The sequence below is a fragment of the Protopterus annectens genome, chromosome 3.part0 (assembly GCF_019279795.1).
Source record: "Protopterus annectens isolate FY-2018-M chromosome 3.part0, PAN1.0, whole genome shotgun sequence".
Lineage (NCBI taxonomy): Eukaryota > Metazoa > Chordata > Ceratodontiformes > Protopteridae > Protopterus > Protopterus annectens.
In genome coordinates, this window is record NC_056731.1 from 1,293,016,942 (window position 1) to 1,293,036,261 (window position 19,320).

A 19,320-nucleotide genomic window follows, 5' to 3' on the forward strand; every position below is an offset into this window, starting at 1 on the left:
CAGGACATTTGAGTTGATGAATTATAGGAAGGGCTGGGCCTAGGAGTTTGTACTTAAGTAGTTTTCCCAGTTAATGGTAGGGTAATTGAAATTGCCCAGTATTAGGGTGCTTGGTAGGACCTTCATGTTTTTCAGTGTCTCCAGAAAGGTGGAGTGGTGGTCCTGGGTCATGGAGGGTGATCTGTAGCAGGCCACAATTTGCATTGCAGATTTGCCCGATGTTAGTTGCACATGGCTGATCTCAGAGGTATCATGCTGTGCTACTAACCTGGAGGTGTAGGTATCCTTGATGAATATGGATACACCCCCTCCTTTTGTGTTTTGATCCATGTTCTGTGGCCGAAATGTGTGGTACGAGTTGTAGCCCGGTAGTACTGGAGTGCTTTCTGGAGCCTTGAACCAGGTTTCAGTTACTGCACAGATGTCGAATTCTCCATACTGAGGAGTGCTTCGAGCACGTGCATTTTGAGATTTAATCTCCTGGCATTCAGTAGCATAACCCTCAGTTTTTTGTTAATTGTGCTGTTTATGGAGGTGGGTTTGACTTTTGAGCCCTGCCTAAAAAAGGCACTATGGGGGCAGCAAGAGCCTTGGCCAGTATTCAAAAGCCTAGGGGTGACAGGTGCAAGCCATCTCTTGCAAAGCAACGCGGCTTGTCGAGCATGTTGTCCCAGGCTGACAGACACTGGATCCCCTTTGAATGACACCAGAAGCTTAGCCAGTTTTTGAAATTGATCATTTTTTTCTTTATACTGAGGTATCATTCTTGGTGAGAACAGGATGCTACAAAGGGTCAGGGTCATACCAGCCTGGGCTACATGATCAGAGAGCTCTTCCATATCTTTTTTCATGAGGTCCAGGGAGGTACGTCTCAGGTCATTCACACCAACATGAATAATGACAGAGTCATACTTGTACTTGTTCTGGAGTGACCTGAGTGCTTGTGTTATGTGGCAGATTCTGGCTCCCGACAGGGTGCTAATAGTAACCTTCTGCTTGTCCAGCCTAGTGAGTGGGATGTCAGTGTGCCTGACTATACAGTCACCTATTACTAGTGTGTTAGGTATGTTATTTTGCCTTAAGGGCTGTGATTGTGCGGCACACTGATTTTGTGTATTTTGTCTTGTCTAGTTTGTGCCGGGAGGTGCAGGTTGTTTGGTTGTCTGCTTTGGAGATCTCTGATGTTTTTGCAGGTTTTTATTTAGAGCCTCTGAGTATGATTTTGTGTATTTATGTGTATTTTTGCCAGTGCTGGTTTAGTAGGTCTATGTGTGGCTGGAGGTATGATGCAAGTGTTAACCTAATTTTTTTTATTTTTTGCTTATTTTTACTAGAGATTGCTTATTCTAACCATTTATAGCATGTTATTGTCTGCTGCCTACTAAGTTTTACTGTATTTTATTGCTATAGACTAATCTGCACTATAGTACTGAGATTGTCTGCCTTATGGGGCCTATTAAATCACTTTTGTCACTGTCACACTGTTTGTAAAGATTTTTTAGCTAGTTTCACTGTATGAAAGGTATTAACTGGATTTTTTCTCTATTTATTAAGCATCTGTTTGCTTGTTCTAATTTTCTGTGAAGGAGTGTATCATATAACTGATTTGTTTACAGTTAAAAGCATTCTCTAGAGTCTCCTTGCTCCTTTATCTGCTTTTTAGTGTCTCACTGATGCTTTTCTGCTGTGATAAACATTCTGCATAAAATAGTGTTGCTAGTAGCTGTAGCATAGTTTTCCACTCACTCTCCTTTGTGTTGGCTTGTTTTATACTTGCTAGCTTTGCAGTTGCCCTCCCCTAGTGTAAATTTGATCTAAGACACTCTGCCCAGTACAGTGTCATTAACTCATTCTACCTAATACAGAGAGAATATTTGGGAAGGCCAACATCCTTAGTTTCTTAACCTTGAATTACCTCCTTTCTCCCTTTCCACTATTCTAAAAAACACATTTTATTCAGCTGCTTTTACAGTATTTGTGTTTCTTCCTCCTACTCTATCACTTCATCTTGTTTTTTTCTGCTACTTTTTCTCTAAAGTACTCAATTGCATCTTCTCTGCTGCATTTATTACTGGTTGCTTTTAGCCTGTTTAAATCCTAAGTGTTATTCTAAGCTTCTTAGTTTTGGTTTAAGCACTTGGGCTTTAGGCCTACCCCTTAGCTCTCAGTGGCCTCTCCCCCTCAGATTTTGACAAATATGGATGGACAATTTCCTGTGGTTTCTTCTGCCAGCCTGATTGATACGGGCATCCTGAGACAGTGTAGCAAATGCCTCATGTACATGGTCAACCATCTACTACTATCACCTAGGAACAAAATTTCTGAGAGATGCAATTATATAAAGTAGCTACAGTCTATGCTCTCTCCTTTGCAAACCAGAATATCTGGCACTGAGAAGGATGTCAACACAATCACTATACATCAAACACCACCCACAACTATACAACACATACACACATATGCGGAGGCTCTCAAGATAAACAAACCCAAACAAAGGAGACCTCAGATGCAAAAACACATGAGAACTCCGCAACCCTCCACACCACATACCATGCATAGTTCACACACACACACCAGTGACTCTCAACCATAAACCCAACATATTAGTCATAGAAGACTCCATTGTGAGACACACAGATGTGTCTCTCACCAGGCTGTATAAGGAGAAAGTCATGGTTAGTCATTTGCCAGCATAGCTCTCAACCTTTCATCTCCAAAATGAGGAACACTAGCCCTCATAATATGGAACAAATGGGCAAAATATGGAACAAATACCAATGGCTTACTAACATCTTCAACTAGGAAGGCCATAGGATGGTTAAAATATGCTGGTTTTACTTATAAGAAGATCTTTTAATGAATTAATATGATTCATTTCTATTTACCATGGATTTCACTTAAAACAATTCCTAACACTGAATGTATGACAGAGTCTTTCGATGTGGAACATTGAGGAACTTTGAGGAATATGAACTTTTTAAGACCCCAAATGAGGTACGTTCCTCGTAATGAGGTACACTTGAGATGTATGTTTGCCAGGTGCCAGAATCCACCATATCACACACGCACTCAAGTCTTTCAACAGCAGGTACTGTTATGACTCTGTCATAGTCCATGTTGGTGTGAACAACTTGAGACATACCTTGCTGGACTATATGAAGAGAGACATGATTGAGCTTATTGAATATGTGTCCCAGGCAGGTATGTCCCTAGCCTTAAGCAGCACTCTACCGTCATCCAGAATTATGCCTCAATACAAACAGAAAATGATTGACTTTAACAATTGGCTTAGTTTCTGGTGTCATTCCAGGAGGATCCAGTGCCTGACAGCCTGGGAAGATATGATCGACAGACCACGATGCTAGAGATAGCCTTCATCTGTCTCACTTGGGCTTCAGTCTTCTGGCAAAGACCCTTGCTCCCCCATAGTGCCTTTTTTAGTTAAAGTCATGAGGTCAATACTGCCATCAGAAAAATCTCAACAAAATGCAAATTAATAGTCATGCTGCTAAATGCTAGGAGTCTAAACATGAAACTGCGCTCATTGCAAGCATTCTTAACACTGGAAGATGCTGACATTTGTGCAATCACAGAAACTTGGTTCAAAGCTGCAGACAGCACCTCAGCCCTACCTGGTTACTCATCCTATCATACATTCAGACCCCAAAATGTGGGCAGCAAAGCCAAAGGAGGTGGAGTTTCAATATATATTAAAGGCACACACACCTCCAGGCTGGTCAAACAGTATGATGCAAAGGAGACACTCCAGGTACAGTTAACTGTTGACAAGACCCCCCAAGACCCCTATTCAAATTATAGCTAGCTGCAGGTCCCCAAATTTGACTCAAGATGCTCACTCCACCTACCTGGACATCTTCAAGTCTTTCAAGATTCAACCCTTTACTCTGATCCTGGGTGATTTTAATTACCCAACCATAGACAGGAAAAACTACTCATGCCAGAACACAAATGCTCAGAGATTCTTTGATTTTATCAGTGAAATGCCTTGAAACAGCTAGTTGATATCCCCACAAGAGGTGATAATATCTTGGACTTGGTATTAACCAACATGAGTAACCACTGTAACACCCCTACGGTATCATCCTCCCTGGTAAGATCCGACCATAAAGCAGTCACTTTCAAAGTCATCATCTCCACTGACCCCCCTCTAGCTAGGGTCAAACAAGAAGACTTCTCCAAAGCTGACTACAACTTCCTGAGGGATGGTATAAACATATTCACAACCCTCTCCCCCACTGCAGGAACTGGCACCAATGTCCAAATTTACACCAAAGTACTATACGAGCATTTATATAGATGCATGGGATCAGGGATATCTGACAGGGCTCTGCAATACATAAACTATATAACAAAAGGAACAAAAATTGCTGTCCAGAACCAAGAAGGAGCAGGTGCCCAATTGGAAGCAATGTCTTTTTAGCCTGAACAAGCAAATAAGAGCACTAGTGAAATCTTCTAAAGCCAACTTAGAATCCAAATTGGCCACATCTACTAGAGACAAACATAAGGCCTTCTTCACATATGTCCGCAATCTTAAAGGAAGCAACCATATTTGTTGAGAAATGTTGGTCAAGGACACTGTATACACAAATACTGTAGATATAGCCAATCTACTGGCTGACAGATTCAGTGAAAATTTTTGCCCTTTGTCACCCCATCAGTACATCAGGACATCCCCAGTACCTGACCCTCACCCCTTATCTCTAGGGAACAGGTAATCACTGCCCTCTCAAAGGCAAAAAAATACAGTCTCCATAGGACCTGATAACATCCTAGGCTGCATACTACATGAACTCAGGCATGAACCTGCAGCACCATTAGGCACCTTATTCAACCAAAGCCTGAGTACTGGCTTTGTCCCAGCTGAGAGGAGGACAGACACTGTCATCCTTTTACACAAAGGTGGAGCGTCCACCGATCCAGGGAATTATAGACCCATCAGCCTAACTAGCCTGATTTGCAAGCCTTTGACACTATTCTCCACTTGGGCATAGTAGATAAACTTATTCAACTAGCCATCACTCCATATGTCACCATATGGGTAGTAAACTGGTTCACTGATAGAACCCACCTAATCAAAATAGGGGAAGCCACCTCAAGCAGTAGACCCGTAACGAACAGCATACCCCAGGGATCGGTCTTGGGGCCTCTGTTATTCGGAATATACTTCTCTGAGGTGCAGGCCAAAACTAGTGGGCTATGGCTGTCCAAGTTTGCAGATGACTGCAAGCTGTGCACAGTCATCAATTCCCCAAGTGATGTGGATGCCCTCCAAGATGGTCTTACCCAAACAAATGACTGGTGCCATAAACATGGCCTTAAGCTGAATGCCAAAAAATACATCATCATCCCCTTTGGGGAGAGTGATGTCCCCACATATCACATTCATAACAACATTGTGAGTACACAACTAGTAGTGAGGGATTTGGGCACCAAGGTTGATAGTAACCTGACTTTTGACCACCATGCTGCTTCTATTGTACCAAAAGCTTTCTACATGTGCCACCTCATAAGTAATGGTATCTCATCCAGGGACAAACAGGTCATAAGATCCCTGTATTCTTCCTTTATAAGGCCAGTTATTGACTACAATGCCCCCTCCCCCTTTGTCATGTACCTTGCAAAGCACATGCAGCAGCTGGAGAGACCACAGAGGTTCCTCACCAAGAGAATCCAGGGCCTCAAACACCTACCTTACACAGGTAGGCTAAAAGCCCTGTCCCTCTACTCAGTTTCATACAGACTCCTCAGAGGTGACCTTTGTCTGGCATGCAAAGCAATCTCAGACCCCATCTTGATGGGATTGCTATATATCTGCAAGTCAAGCTCCACTCGAGCAACCTGTAAGCATGCCCTCAGCCTGGTTTGTGATATCAATAGGACTTGTTGGTGGGACAGATTTGTGTCCCAGAGACTCCCCCATCTGTGGAATAGACATGTCAAGCAGAGTACCTCATTATCCCTTTTTAAGTGCAACCTGGATAACTGGATGGGAAACAGAAAATACACTCCTGGGGTTCCACCAGTGACCCTGCTGGACAGGGGCACTGTGTGCTGACTTGTCTAAACATGGGCTAAACTCTTGGCTAGGCTTATAAGAGCCTCAGTGCCAATAGTCTAGTAACCTCCTATGATCCTATGAATATGACATGTGTGATCAAGCAGTGGATACTGCCAACCATTTTGCTCTTGCTGTATCTCTACATAGTGAACTTTCACATATGTGATCCTAACGTGTTCGCATTTTATTGTCTTTCAGGAAACATGTATGCCAGAGGACATGCCACTTTTACAGATGCTGAGAATTATATAATCTTAGAAGGCATCCATCAACACCATGAACTCCTACTGTCCATGGAGAGGCAAAGCAGGGGAAATGCAGGCAACATTATGGGCTGACCTTGTCCATGAAGTGAACATCATAGGTCACCAGAGCAGGACATATGAGCAGGTTCAACACTGTGCTACATATAGGATTAATGCTGCATGGAGAGGAGCAGCAGATTTGTCCAGGGATCATAATGTCACTGGTGGAGGGCCTGCAGCAGAACAACCACTCTCAGCCACTGAGGAATTCCTGATGAACCTTGGAAGACATGAGAGCTCCCAGTCATCCATCACACTGTATATTATGGATGTGAATGCCACTGTTTCCATGCCAGAGGAGCATCCAGGTAGGCTTAGTTTGATCAGGATTGAAATACTGTAGTATTCAGTGTGTCAGGGTGTAGATACTTTTATATGGGGTGTCAGGTGTTTTTTCTTTGTGGGCAAGAGTTTAACTGTAATATGAATTTCATTCTCAGATGCCAACCACCATTACAATTAACAAATTAATTGTTGTAAATGTGAGATATATGGATGTATTTCTCTGTTATAGTGCAACATGTGATGGTGTTTATATTACCTCTCCCTCAACTTTTCACAGGTCACTCAGGAATTGGACAAGGCTGTGATTCTGCTCCTGGTAAGCACAACATTGTAGATTTACTGCGACATATTCCATAAAATGTCATCCAAGGCTTGCTGGCTGCATTGCTGTACTGTCAGCATGATTGCCAACTGCACAGATATTTTCTGACTGTACACACTTTAGTGTCATACCTATGTCTTGTATATGTGACACCACTGATAGATGTGACAGTATTGTCACAGCATTACAGACTGCCATATGTGTCAACTGTGCAGAGTCTTCACAAATGTCAACAGTGTATCTCATTGTTGCTGATGAGATTGCAGTGTAAAGCGCTTTTATTTACAAGTAACTACAGATGTTTGTGGGAAAAGTAATGCCCTCATGTCCTACTATATGATGTTGAGGATTTAACAGGTCTGTAATATTCACAGCAGTGTATACAGCTTTATATATTTTGCAGCATAGTACCAGAAAGCATAACAGTTCAGGTATTAATGAACTGCTTTTCCCTTATCACAGGTGACCAGGGTGGTTGGTCTCTGTCCCCTACACAACCTGATGTCATTGTCTCTACAGACCCTGATGATGATGGTGGGCAAAGTGAGGCACAGGTGGGGCTTTCAGGGGCTGAATCTCTCCCAGAGGTTTACATTCCTTTACTGCCCTCATTATCACCACACACAGTCAGTATGCCTACACATACCCAGTCGCCAGAGGCCACAGATATTGAACAGTCAGAGGGAGGGGACCTTGAACAGGAAAGGGTGGCAACTATGGCTCCAGTGAATGTAGACACTGGCCATAGCCAGAGAACTGGTGAGGTTCCATACAGGCAGATTGATAGGGGTGCTCGCAGGAGGCCTCCTGTCCATCCACCACCTGTTGCAGGTGTCTACTCAGGGGTCACTCGCCATATGTTTCTGGCCATCATGGAGGCACAGGCATGTTCCAAAAGGAACTCCATACAAATGTTTAGGGTTGTGGATGCAGCACAGTCTAATATCCATGACTGCCTCCACCACATTGATGATACCCTGGATTGGTTCACTGATATAGTGGAAAGAAGGTAGTCTGAGACAGATCACACAATATCAGTCTTGGAATACACATTGTCTGTGATGGAACAACTGGTTGGAGTTGAGCACCAGACTTGTGGCTCTAGGTCAGCAACTTCATCTGCTAAGAGTCATGTGGCCATCCTCAATCATGTTCCCATAGTGTCAGTACATCCAGCACTCTAGAGGGGAGTGTGCTGTCCACACCAAGATGTGGGCTCATGGTCCTGGGCATTCCCATGGAGGACATGGTCCCAGCAGACAGCAGTCTCCACCAGGTTCTAGCACCACTTCTGACCTTGGGTATGGATGTTCCAGTGCAACTCCTGGCAAAGCCAGTTCCTGTGTTTAGAGGCAGTGACAGTGAACTGTCAGCTCTACTATGCATGGTTCACAGCTGTCCAACATGCATACACATAGGGCTAGCATTGAGCTTGACTGTGTTCATCCACACACTCACACACCCCTGTCAAATTCTGGTCACCTAAAGGCACACACGGCACATTTCCATGGTCCATCTTCCCTGCTTCCCTTCCTGACTCACACACATGCTTTCAACCTATTGGGTCAGCCTATTCCTCCTGCACCACCACACAACACCCTGTGCAAGTGATGATACCTCTGCCACATCCATGTCATCCTCAACATAGATGCAGGGAAATGAAGCTATGTGACTGATGCACATAATGACTATATAAATTAATATGTAATTGTGTAATGTAGTGTTGCTTTGGCATGCCACTTGTACTGGTCACTGACAGATACTGCATGCTGACATTTGTAATGAGTAAGCAACATAAGTTTGTTTACCTTATGTTATATGATGTTGTAATGGCTGTATACTTACACAATGAAAGGTGTGTCATGGACCTGTTTATGGTTCAGTTTCAGGTGTCTGTAGGGGACACCTATGGATACACAGAGGCAATAAACCCATAGATGTTACAGCATGGAATGTCAGCACAGAAGAATTATGTCTCCATCAAGGTGCAACATTATAGGTGCATAGCTCCATAGGGTCATATGTGGAAAACAGGCTAACAAGGACAATGGTGTCACACAGCCTACTCATGCATCCCTCATTTATGACGTGGTCTGATACCCTTGATAAGTGTCACCAGAGTTTCAGGAGTTAACACATCTACAAGCTGTGGTGATGGAGATGACCCATCTATAGATGTCCTTTGTCTATTACAGACATTTGTCCTATACCAGTTATACTTGTCTTGTTCTGCATCCCATTGTGTAACTTGCACATGATGTGCATTACAGCAGATGTGCTTTGCATGCATGGAGATCATGTTACATATAGGGAGTAGTGTCTATGTTACATACCTGCCTCTCCAGCATGTACTTTTTATACCATAGTGATGGTGTAGGTATGTAGAATAGGTAATATATGTGTTAGTTCTGCCTTGGATAAGCAGGAGGTACACAGTGGGATCTGACACCTCCCTATATGGCAGCCATACACATCCCCTCCAAAGCATGTAGGAGACAGGCTAAACATATACGCTTTTAACATGGACTGCATCAGACATGTTATCTGCAATGTGTATTGGTTTACCATGGAACCTGTGTGGCTGCTACAGTTGTAAGATATACCTGTGTAGTGGCATAACAAAGGTGCCATTGCATTCACTGATCGGTGTGATGAGTGCCAAATACAGTATAACAATGGCAGTCTGGGATTTACATGCCACATCTTTCTGTACAGGTTGTACAACATTGAATGGATCCTCACATCTTACCGACCAGTGAAAGTCAAAGGCTACATTACTCTCAGTGGCCATAAGTCCATGAGTAATGGCTCAACTGTGTGCGGTGTGCAGACACTACTATATTTTCCAGGAGTGGATGACTTCCAAAAGGGTAGTATTGTGCAGTTCTTTGCATGTACTAGAGTCTATATCACATAATCGAAAGCTGATAACTCCGAAGTTCAAAACCACGAGCTTCAAACCTCGAAAGCTGATAACATCGAATCCACCATAACCCCCCTAATTACCCAAAATAAAAAACAAAATGTTCTATGCAGGGGGTAAGCCCCCCTGCACCCCCAAACCCCTGCTACTTAAATATACCACCTCCAAGATCGCACTACAGTGCAGCAAAGGGAAATCTTCCCTTCCCACACTCTAGGGCGATATCCGTTCTATGGTTTGATGTTTTGAACTTTGAGGTTTGAAGTTCGGAGTTTTGTGCTTCAGAGTTATCAGCTTTTTTAGCTTATGATATAAACCCCATGTACTATTTGTCAGTGGCTCTGACAACAACTGAAAGTGTGTCTCAGGCCATTCTGGATAACTGTTGGCTCTGTGTGGGATTTATTGACAGCTCCTAATATGCAATCACCTGCTAATGTAGTCAACCAGAGGTCACTGACAGTGACTGTGACTGCAGAGAAGGGAATGGCTACAAGGGGTACTCTATTAATGATGTCTGAGGGAAGTCCACTGGTGACTGGCATCATTGTAGTGTAGGTCTACCCAATGCTATCTTCCCAGATTATGACTATCAGATGCTTGGCTATCCACCAGCTGACATACCACTCTTTAAATAACCTACACAGTTTCCAACAAGGCCTGCTGGTCTAATATTGTCAAACACCTTGTCAGGCCATGGTAGGTGGAGTCAGTCATATTCCCATCATCTATTGCATAGTATAACACTCAATGAGGTCCACCAGTTAGGGTAGGTAGACATGATCTGACCTTGAGCAAAACAAACTGTGTTTTATCCAGTGTCAGTAGCTGTACAACCTTGTTACTGATCATATCCATGCTAACTCCTTTCATGAGTTTACATATCAGATGACTGATAGATATTGGGACACTGCTTGGCACTGCATGCTAGTTGTCCTCTGCAACTTAGTATTGCAGTTAATTCCATCATGCTGCAAGAAACCAGTCATCCAAGGTGTCTGTACAGAGCACAGACAAAGAATAGAGGAAATGGTAATATGTATACCCTGTGAATGTAAGGTTAAAGGTTTTACACAGATATTCTGCAGTTGGACACTACTCAAGCAGTGTGTACTGAAAATACACAATTACCTTGTGAAGAATGTAGAAAACAGGGGATTCCCCTGAATTGCTGGTGCCTGGCTACTTCTACTGCTGGTTTTACCACAACCACTCTGTCATGAGATACCATAGTCTGATACTTTTTCTGTCATCACATGCAAAATGTTACTATGAAGCTCATGATGAGTAGCAGGATACAGCCTGTTTGTTCATCCACATGGTTGTCCCACATCATGAAAGGCTCTGTAAGCTTCACATACCTTCCTCCAGGTAGAGGCCTTGATTAGTAACCTGAGCAATCAGTTGGCTTTTGCATGTATTATGACTTCTGAACCAGGGTTGGTGGTATGCCGCCTGGGAACTGACCAGATGATGATTAGAAGCAAAGCTGCAGTGTCACAATATAATGTGCAATGTCTAGTGACATATATGTCCCAGCTTGCTGAAAGAAGCATCACAGTAGTGGTGATCCATCTTAGGTGACAATTTCACAGCACTTCATGCATTCTGCCCTTCAACAGATTTATGATGGATATCTGCATGACATGGTTGTGAAGCCTACTGCACTGGACTGGCCACCTTTGGCCAAAGTGTGTTCACCTGTCACATATCCTAGGTAAGTCATATTGTACAGTTACAGTATGCACCTGGAACACATCTGTGTTCTCACATCATGTCACACAACAACTACTTTGCTGTGTAGTTGCTTGACAGGCATTGTACACTTGCAAGGCCAATGTACTGTCAGCAAACTTGAACAAGTCCTCTGTGCATGCATGTGCATCCATATCTTCACTGAAAAGTGTGCCTACAAACACTGTGTTTCAGGCTGTCAACCCCAAGGGTGTGGCAGCATGACCCTAACTTTGCAGAACTTGCTCAGTGCCACATTTGTAGATATGGTATTGGGACAATGCATAATGACAGTATTATTGTCAATCCAAGGTCCACATGGCAGGCAAAGTATGTTATGGCACACTGTCAGGTGCTGCGTTACCTTAGGGGACCTACATAAAGATGTTATGTTACATTTCACTATCTGTCATGACACTGCCTAATGATTTTGTGCTCTGACGTACACACAAATATGACCGTATTGCTTATGCACTATCAATGGCTGCTGTTGAAATTTGGAAAATGTACCCACTCTTCTAGTCCTATGCCACACAAACACAGTGTGTGACAGATGTGACTGTACTTCAAACCTTAATTCATGGTGCCTTACACAGTAGTCAGTACATATGGCATTGAGCATTTTGACAACATGCACAGCTCACCTCCTGCACCACCCATGCCCACATCACACACACTTGCATGTATGCAGCTACTTACCAGACACATTCCCAAACAGTAGACACCTCAAAAAAATCCTACCTCTGGAGAGCCCAGTACACATAAACATGCATGCACCACTGTCTCACTGGTCAAACACCTGAGGCAATACACAAAAGCAAATCTATTATTCATAGGTGAGTACATCTTCAGACACATTGATATCCATGTCACCAGGCTACATATTGGAAGCATCACAGTTAGCTGTCTGTTGGTTGACACAATACACCATACCACACATTGTTGCCACTCAAGGAATATCAGGTGACATAATGATGACATCATATTTCCTGCAGGTGTGTACTGCTAGGGACATATGTCACTGGACTGAATACAGACTCATGACTGAGCTAAGACATATTTTATCTCTCGTGGGTATGCCCATAACTTTCAGCTGCATTTGACACTCACCTAGAATGATGGCTCAATACACATGGAAAATGATAGATGTTAATAATTGCCTTAGTGTGTGGTGTCATTGTAAGGGAATCCATTACATGTCTGCCTGGGATGACTTGCTCAACAGGCATCAGTGCTTTTGCAGAGATGGCCTTCACCTCTCACCCCTGGGATTTTAAGTACTGGCCAAGGCTGCTGACACCCCCCACAGTGCATTTTATAGGCACTATCTAGAGGGAAAACTTTCTAATGAGAATGCTATCTTCATACAACATCACAGTTATGCTGTTACATGCTGGAAATGGCAACACTAAATTCCAGTATTGGGATGGTGTCCCTACCTTGGAATATGCAGACATTTGTGCAGTCAAAGACACCTGGTTTATGGCTGTGGACAGCAGCACAGCCATACAAGTCTACACGTTCTTCCACATGTTCAGACCTCAAACTGACAGTGTGCAAGGTAATGCTGGTGGTGTATACATATTCTTTAAGGATAGATACACATCCAGATTTAGTGAAACACTATGCTTTCCCAGAGACACTACAAGTGCTATTTGCTGCTGGAAGGGCACCTAATCAAACAATTGCCAGCTTCAGGAGCAGCTCCATGAATCCAGACACCTGTTGTGCTTATTGGAATGTACGTGTGTCTATCAGGATATATCAGTACACCATGTTTTGGGGTGGCATTACGTAACTAGCACCTGTGTTGCTTACTCATGATGAAGCTCACTTTCCCAGAGACACTGCAAGTGCTATTCACTGCTGGAAGGACATGTAATCAAGCCATTGCCAGCTACAGGAGCAGCTCCATGAATCCAGACACCTGTTGTGCTTATTGGAATGTACGTGTGTCTATCAGGATATATCAGTACACCATGTTTTGGGGTGGCATTACGTAACTAGCACCTGTGTTGCTTACTCATGATGAAGCTCACTTTCCCAGAGACACTGCAAGTGCTATTCACTGCTTGAAGGACATGTAATCAAGCCATTGCCAGCTACAGGAGCAGCTCCATGAATCCAGACATCTGTTGTGCTTATTGGAATGTACGTGTGTCTATCAGGATATATCAGTACACCATGGTTTATGGTGGCATTAAGTAACTAGCACCTGTGTTGCTTACTCATGATGAAGCTCACTTTCCCAGAGACACTGCAAGTGCTATTCACTGCTGGAAGGGCATATAATCAAGCCATTGCCAACTACAGGAGCAGCTCCATGAATCTCAACACCTGCTGTGCTTATTGGAATGTATGGGTATCTATCAAGATATATCAGTACACCATGCTTTGGGGTGGTATTAAGTAACCACCAACTGTGTTGCTTAGTCATGATGAAGCTGACTTGCCCAAAGATTAGTCCACATTCTTAACTACAATGCCCTAGACCAGTGGCATAACATCCCCACAAGGGGAGCCAACATAGTGCTTCATGTGTTTCCCAGTATGGGTGACCACTGCAGCCCCTCACTGTAAGGTCTGCCCTGGTGAGATCTCACCACAGATCAGTCTCAATAAAACTATCAGACCTAACTCCCCCTTGTAGAAAATACAGAAACATACTTCAACAAAGCAATGTATTACCTGTTATGGGATGGTATACATAGCATGATTGCACCTCCTCCCTCAGATGGGATGGGACAGGCAAGTAGGAGAAGCTCTATACCCTATATAAGCAGCAGTACAACTGCATAGACTCGGCTATACCTGATAGGAGGAACATGAGCTCCTCATGGCACAGAAAACCTGCATGGTGGATAACTGCCATTAGTAGGCTGCACAATAAGAGGTGGATATTACTGTCTGACAGTTGGGTAAGGGTGACCCCTAAAATGGAGGCACAACCTCCTCAGCTAAAACAGGCACATAGTGTTATTGTGACATATTGTAGAAACAGTATGTGACATAATTAACCTCCCGCACAAAGCAGAACCACAAAGCACAGTGTAGTTACATATGTAACCTCAGAGGACAGGACAAGATTTTTGGTGAATGTAATAATAATACCACATATAATGGGTCTGTACTCATAGCTCACATGTTGTCCCACAGATTCTGCATCAACTTCAAGCCTCTGTCCCTACCATGTACCACATGACATTCCTGCAACCTGTTCCGTACCTTCCATATCTACAGACCAGATTGTACCGGTCTTCTGTATGGGGGATACACAGCATCTATTGGACATGGTAACATCCCAGGCTGCATCCTACATGGGATTCAACAAGAATTATTACGCTATAGAACTCCTTCCAATCATACTGTAACCACTGGCTGCATCCCAGCTGACTGGTCAATAGCAACTGAAACTATAGATCTATTTTCCTGAGTAGCCATATCTGTATGCTGTGGGGCATATCATCATGGAGCTGATCAGCAAACATATATTTAATCTACAGCTGACTGTACACAGTTTGGTGTTCTTACAGGGAGATCTTGACTGTTAAATGTGGTGGACATGTCCAAGGCAGTCAACAAGGATGTGGGTGAGAGGACATCAGGGCATACAACCCCCTGGATGTAACCATGAAGTGTGACTCCATCCCCATCCCTCACTCAGGCATCATTGACAAAAGCACCCACTTAGGCATCCACAGTAATATTATTATATGGGTCTCTAAGTGGTTCTTTGATGGCACACATATTCAAAAATAGGGAAATGTGCCTCCAATAGCTGATCTGTAAGCAACAGTGTTCAACAGAGCTCAGCCCTGGGTCCTGTATTGCTTGGAATCAATTTAGCAATGATACAAGTGAATACTGAATGTCTGTGGCTGACAATATTGGCTGATGTCTACAAACTGTGAATGGTCATAGACTCTGTGAGTTTTGTCAATATCCTACAAGAAGCTATTGATGAACAAATGCCTGTTGACATACTAATGGCCAGAATATATATATATATATATATATATATATATATATATATATATATATATATATATATATATATAGTATAATTTCCATCGGTAAACCCTATGTTCCTGGTAAGTAGCACATCAGTTGCAACATGTGATGTACATACTCAGGGGTGATAGACCTGGGCACACAGGTTTACACCTAATGTACCTGAGATCAACATGTCTCCACAGTGCTAGGACGGGAATCATATGTCATAACTGAGGGCACAGTGACACAAAATTGACAGACTCATAACCTCCATGTACTCTTCCTTCAGCATGCCAATATTTGAGTGCAATGGCCTTTTGGTACTGTAGCTTTCCAAGCACTACTGGCAACTTAACATAACACAGTGGTCACTTACAAGGGAACTTCACATCTTCAGTACCTGTTCAATGGGCTTATTCTGAAATCAGTGGTCATTGTAGCCTATGGCATATAGACTACTCAGAGGTGATCTCTGCCTTATATATGGGGCAATATGTGACTCTGTTTGATTGGAAATGCTGCATATCTGTAGGTGACATGGTACATGAATTACTCATTCTATGGAATTAACCTGGTATGTGACATTAGTAATACATGCTGGTGGGAGGAATCTGTCTAAAAGACTTTAAAATACATTTGAAACAGAATCCTGACTAAAGGCAAAAAGAGCACCTCAGTGGACCTCGTTAGATGCCATTTGTATGATTGTCTGGGTGATCGTCATTTCACCACAGGGCTTCTGCTTGTATCCCTCATGGACAGGAGCAATATATGCTGATCATGTAAATAAGGCACAAACTTGGTTGGGATTGTGAGGGCTGTAGGCCCATTATGCTACTAAAGTTCAAAGATCTTATGATTCCATAAGCTGATGTAAAATGCTGTAACAGCCACACACACAAACCTGGCTACATTGAGGATAGCACCACTTCCAACTACTGTTTACAGGACACAGCACAATACACACACACTGCAATTTGGCGTCATGTAAATTGGAATGCTTACATATCTAATGGTATACACTACAGATCACAGTACATGACACATGCACCACACCTCAAGTCTGCTATTGCTTTCTTTTTAGGACATTTTGTATTTGATGACATCAGCAGACATAGTTGTGGTAAGGCATGTGGATGTTCACTTCACCTGCTGCAAGCAAAATAATGCAAACACTACGTCTTTCTAAGTTACTGAAGTGTTCACATTTATGTCATACAGAGGTACACACACACCAAGTGGCCTGGAGTGAGATTAAAACCCCTACTTAACTATTCTTACACACTATAGCTCACAATATTTGTTGTACGCACCACTGCTTAAGTCTGACATTACAATGGCAGCTGGTAGTCTTAAGGTTGATGACATCAGCAGGCCTTGTAGAAGAGGTCAGTTTGGAAATGAGCAGGAACTTACAGGGCCAAAAAGCACACAACTTTTGCAATTTCATCATCAATGAGGGATTCTCAGTTGTTTTGAATGGGAATACATATACACACACACACACACACACACACACACACACACACACACACACACACACACACACACACACACACACACACACAGTGGCGTGGAGTGAGATTAGAACCCCTACCTAACTACTCTTATGTACTATAGATCATAGTATTTAGCTCACACACCACTGTTTAACAAGGGTACTATAATGGCAGCTGGTAGTCTTAAGGTCAAAGACATCAGCACGCTTTGTTGAAGAGGGCACTTTGAAAACTGGCAGCACCTTACAGGGCCAAAATGTGCAGAACTATTGCAGTTTCATACTCAATGAGGGAGTCTTAGTATTTTGCAGAGGGATACATGCGCACACACAGCAACTGGCCTGTAGTGGGATTAGAACCTCTACCTAACAACTTTTACACACTACAGATCACAGTACTTATTACACACACCACAGCTGATGTCTGTTTTAGATATGATTGCAGGCAAACTACTTGTGAATTACACAAGCCAGGCTTGTGTAGAACAGCATCTGTGGCATGCAGAGTGATATTGCTTCATACTGTTATCTGCATCTAGTGGCCTAGTAGTCAGATAACTGTTATTTATGCTAGCCATGTGGCTACAGTTACCAGTTTGGCCATATGTGGCTGTTTGCATTTGCATGGGAAAGCCTGCGGGTAAGAACAATGTACCCTGTCTATGCATGTCTAGACAACATTATATCCAAAGCCAAATCAAGATTACCATTACCCACACCCAGAATTATATACATATTTAAGGCATGACATAATTTAAGAAAAGAAACTTTTACTTTTGCACAAAATAATAGTATAATATAATGCTATTGCCGCAGATGTCTGGCATCCATGTAGTGCAGATGTCTGTCCGCGCGCGCGCTACCGGGCGCAGGCTATCAGAGTTGTGGCAAAAGCAACGGAGAAAGCAAGATTAAAGGTTTTTTATGTCTCGTTAAACGGAGCTGGACAGAGAGTTTTAAAATAAGCAACTAAACATCTCGCTGCTTATTTATTATTGCAATCCGTCTCGCATAAAACACTATTTAACAATAAGTAGACATTCTAAAAAAGCAACAAACGATCGCCTTGTTTTCTCCGTTTTTTTAATCACTATCGCTATGGCGAATGGGGTAACATACAGACGTTTAAAGTTAATAAGCAACGGAGATCTCAGTTTTGTTTTTGTTATGTCAATATGTTAAACCCATTTAACATACATATAGACAGACAGTGTTAAAAAAGTTATATAAATGGAAAGTCCGGGCGACCGGACCTTTTCCATTAGTATAACTCGATGACAACGGGCACGCTTGGCCAATCAGCTGCACTTTTTGGGGATCACATTACACCACCTGTTCACCTGTTGCTGTATGTGTGGTGATATTCAAAAGACACAGGGGTCTGTAGGTAAGTGCTTTATGTACTGTTGAGCTCTTACTTTGGATCCCATGAGCAACATTATAGATGTATGATAATGCAACTTTACTCACCGTTATCAGGGTATGTAGGACAATACAGACATCCACACACATATTTATGTATATAACAGGGATTTATATATAAATGTAGCTGTGTGTGTGTATGATATATATATATATATATATATATATATATATATATATATATATATATATATATATATATATATATATATATATATATATATATTAACTGAAATGTATGTTTATATATACATATATATATATATATATATATATATATATATATATATATATATATATATGTATGTAGCTATATATAGGAATATATAGGTATATCTCTATTTGTATATACATAGAGATAGATATACTATCTATGGGAGTGAGGGATAGTGACACACAGATATGTATACATATATAAGTATGTATATACTTATCTATACATAACAGGTTATTTTGGGCAAGCGGCAAAAGAATTGCACTCTGTTTGTATGAGCATGCCCAGTGGGATTGTCAGTACTTATAAACTGACTCCAGGCCACACATACCTGTACTCTAAACTGGGATTTTGTGTGTTACAGATAATGACATCTGTCCCTGTGTCTGCAGTACTACACTTCACCCAAATTGTCCATGGCATTCTTCAGCTGTCTTATGTAATTAATATGTGGCAGAGTTTAATAATCTTACACCATGCACAGACTGAAAATTTGTAACAAAACAACATAATAATACCTCACATCCAAAAGATATGGATAC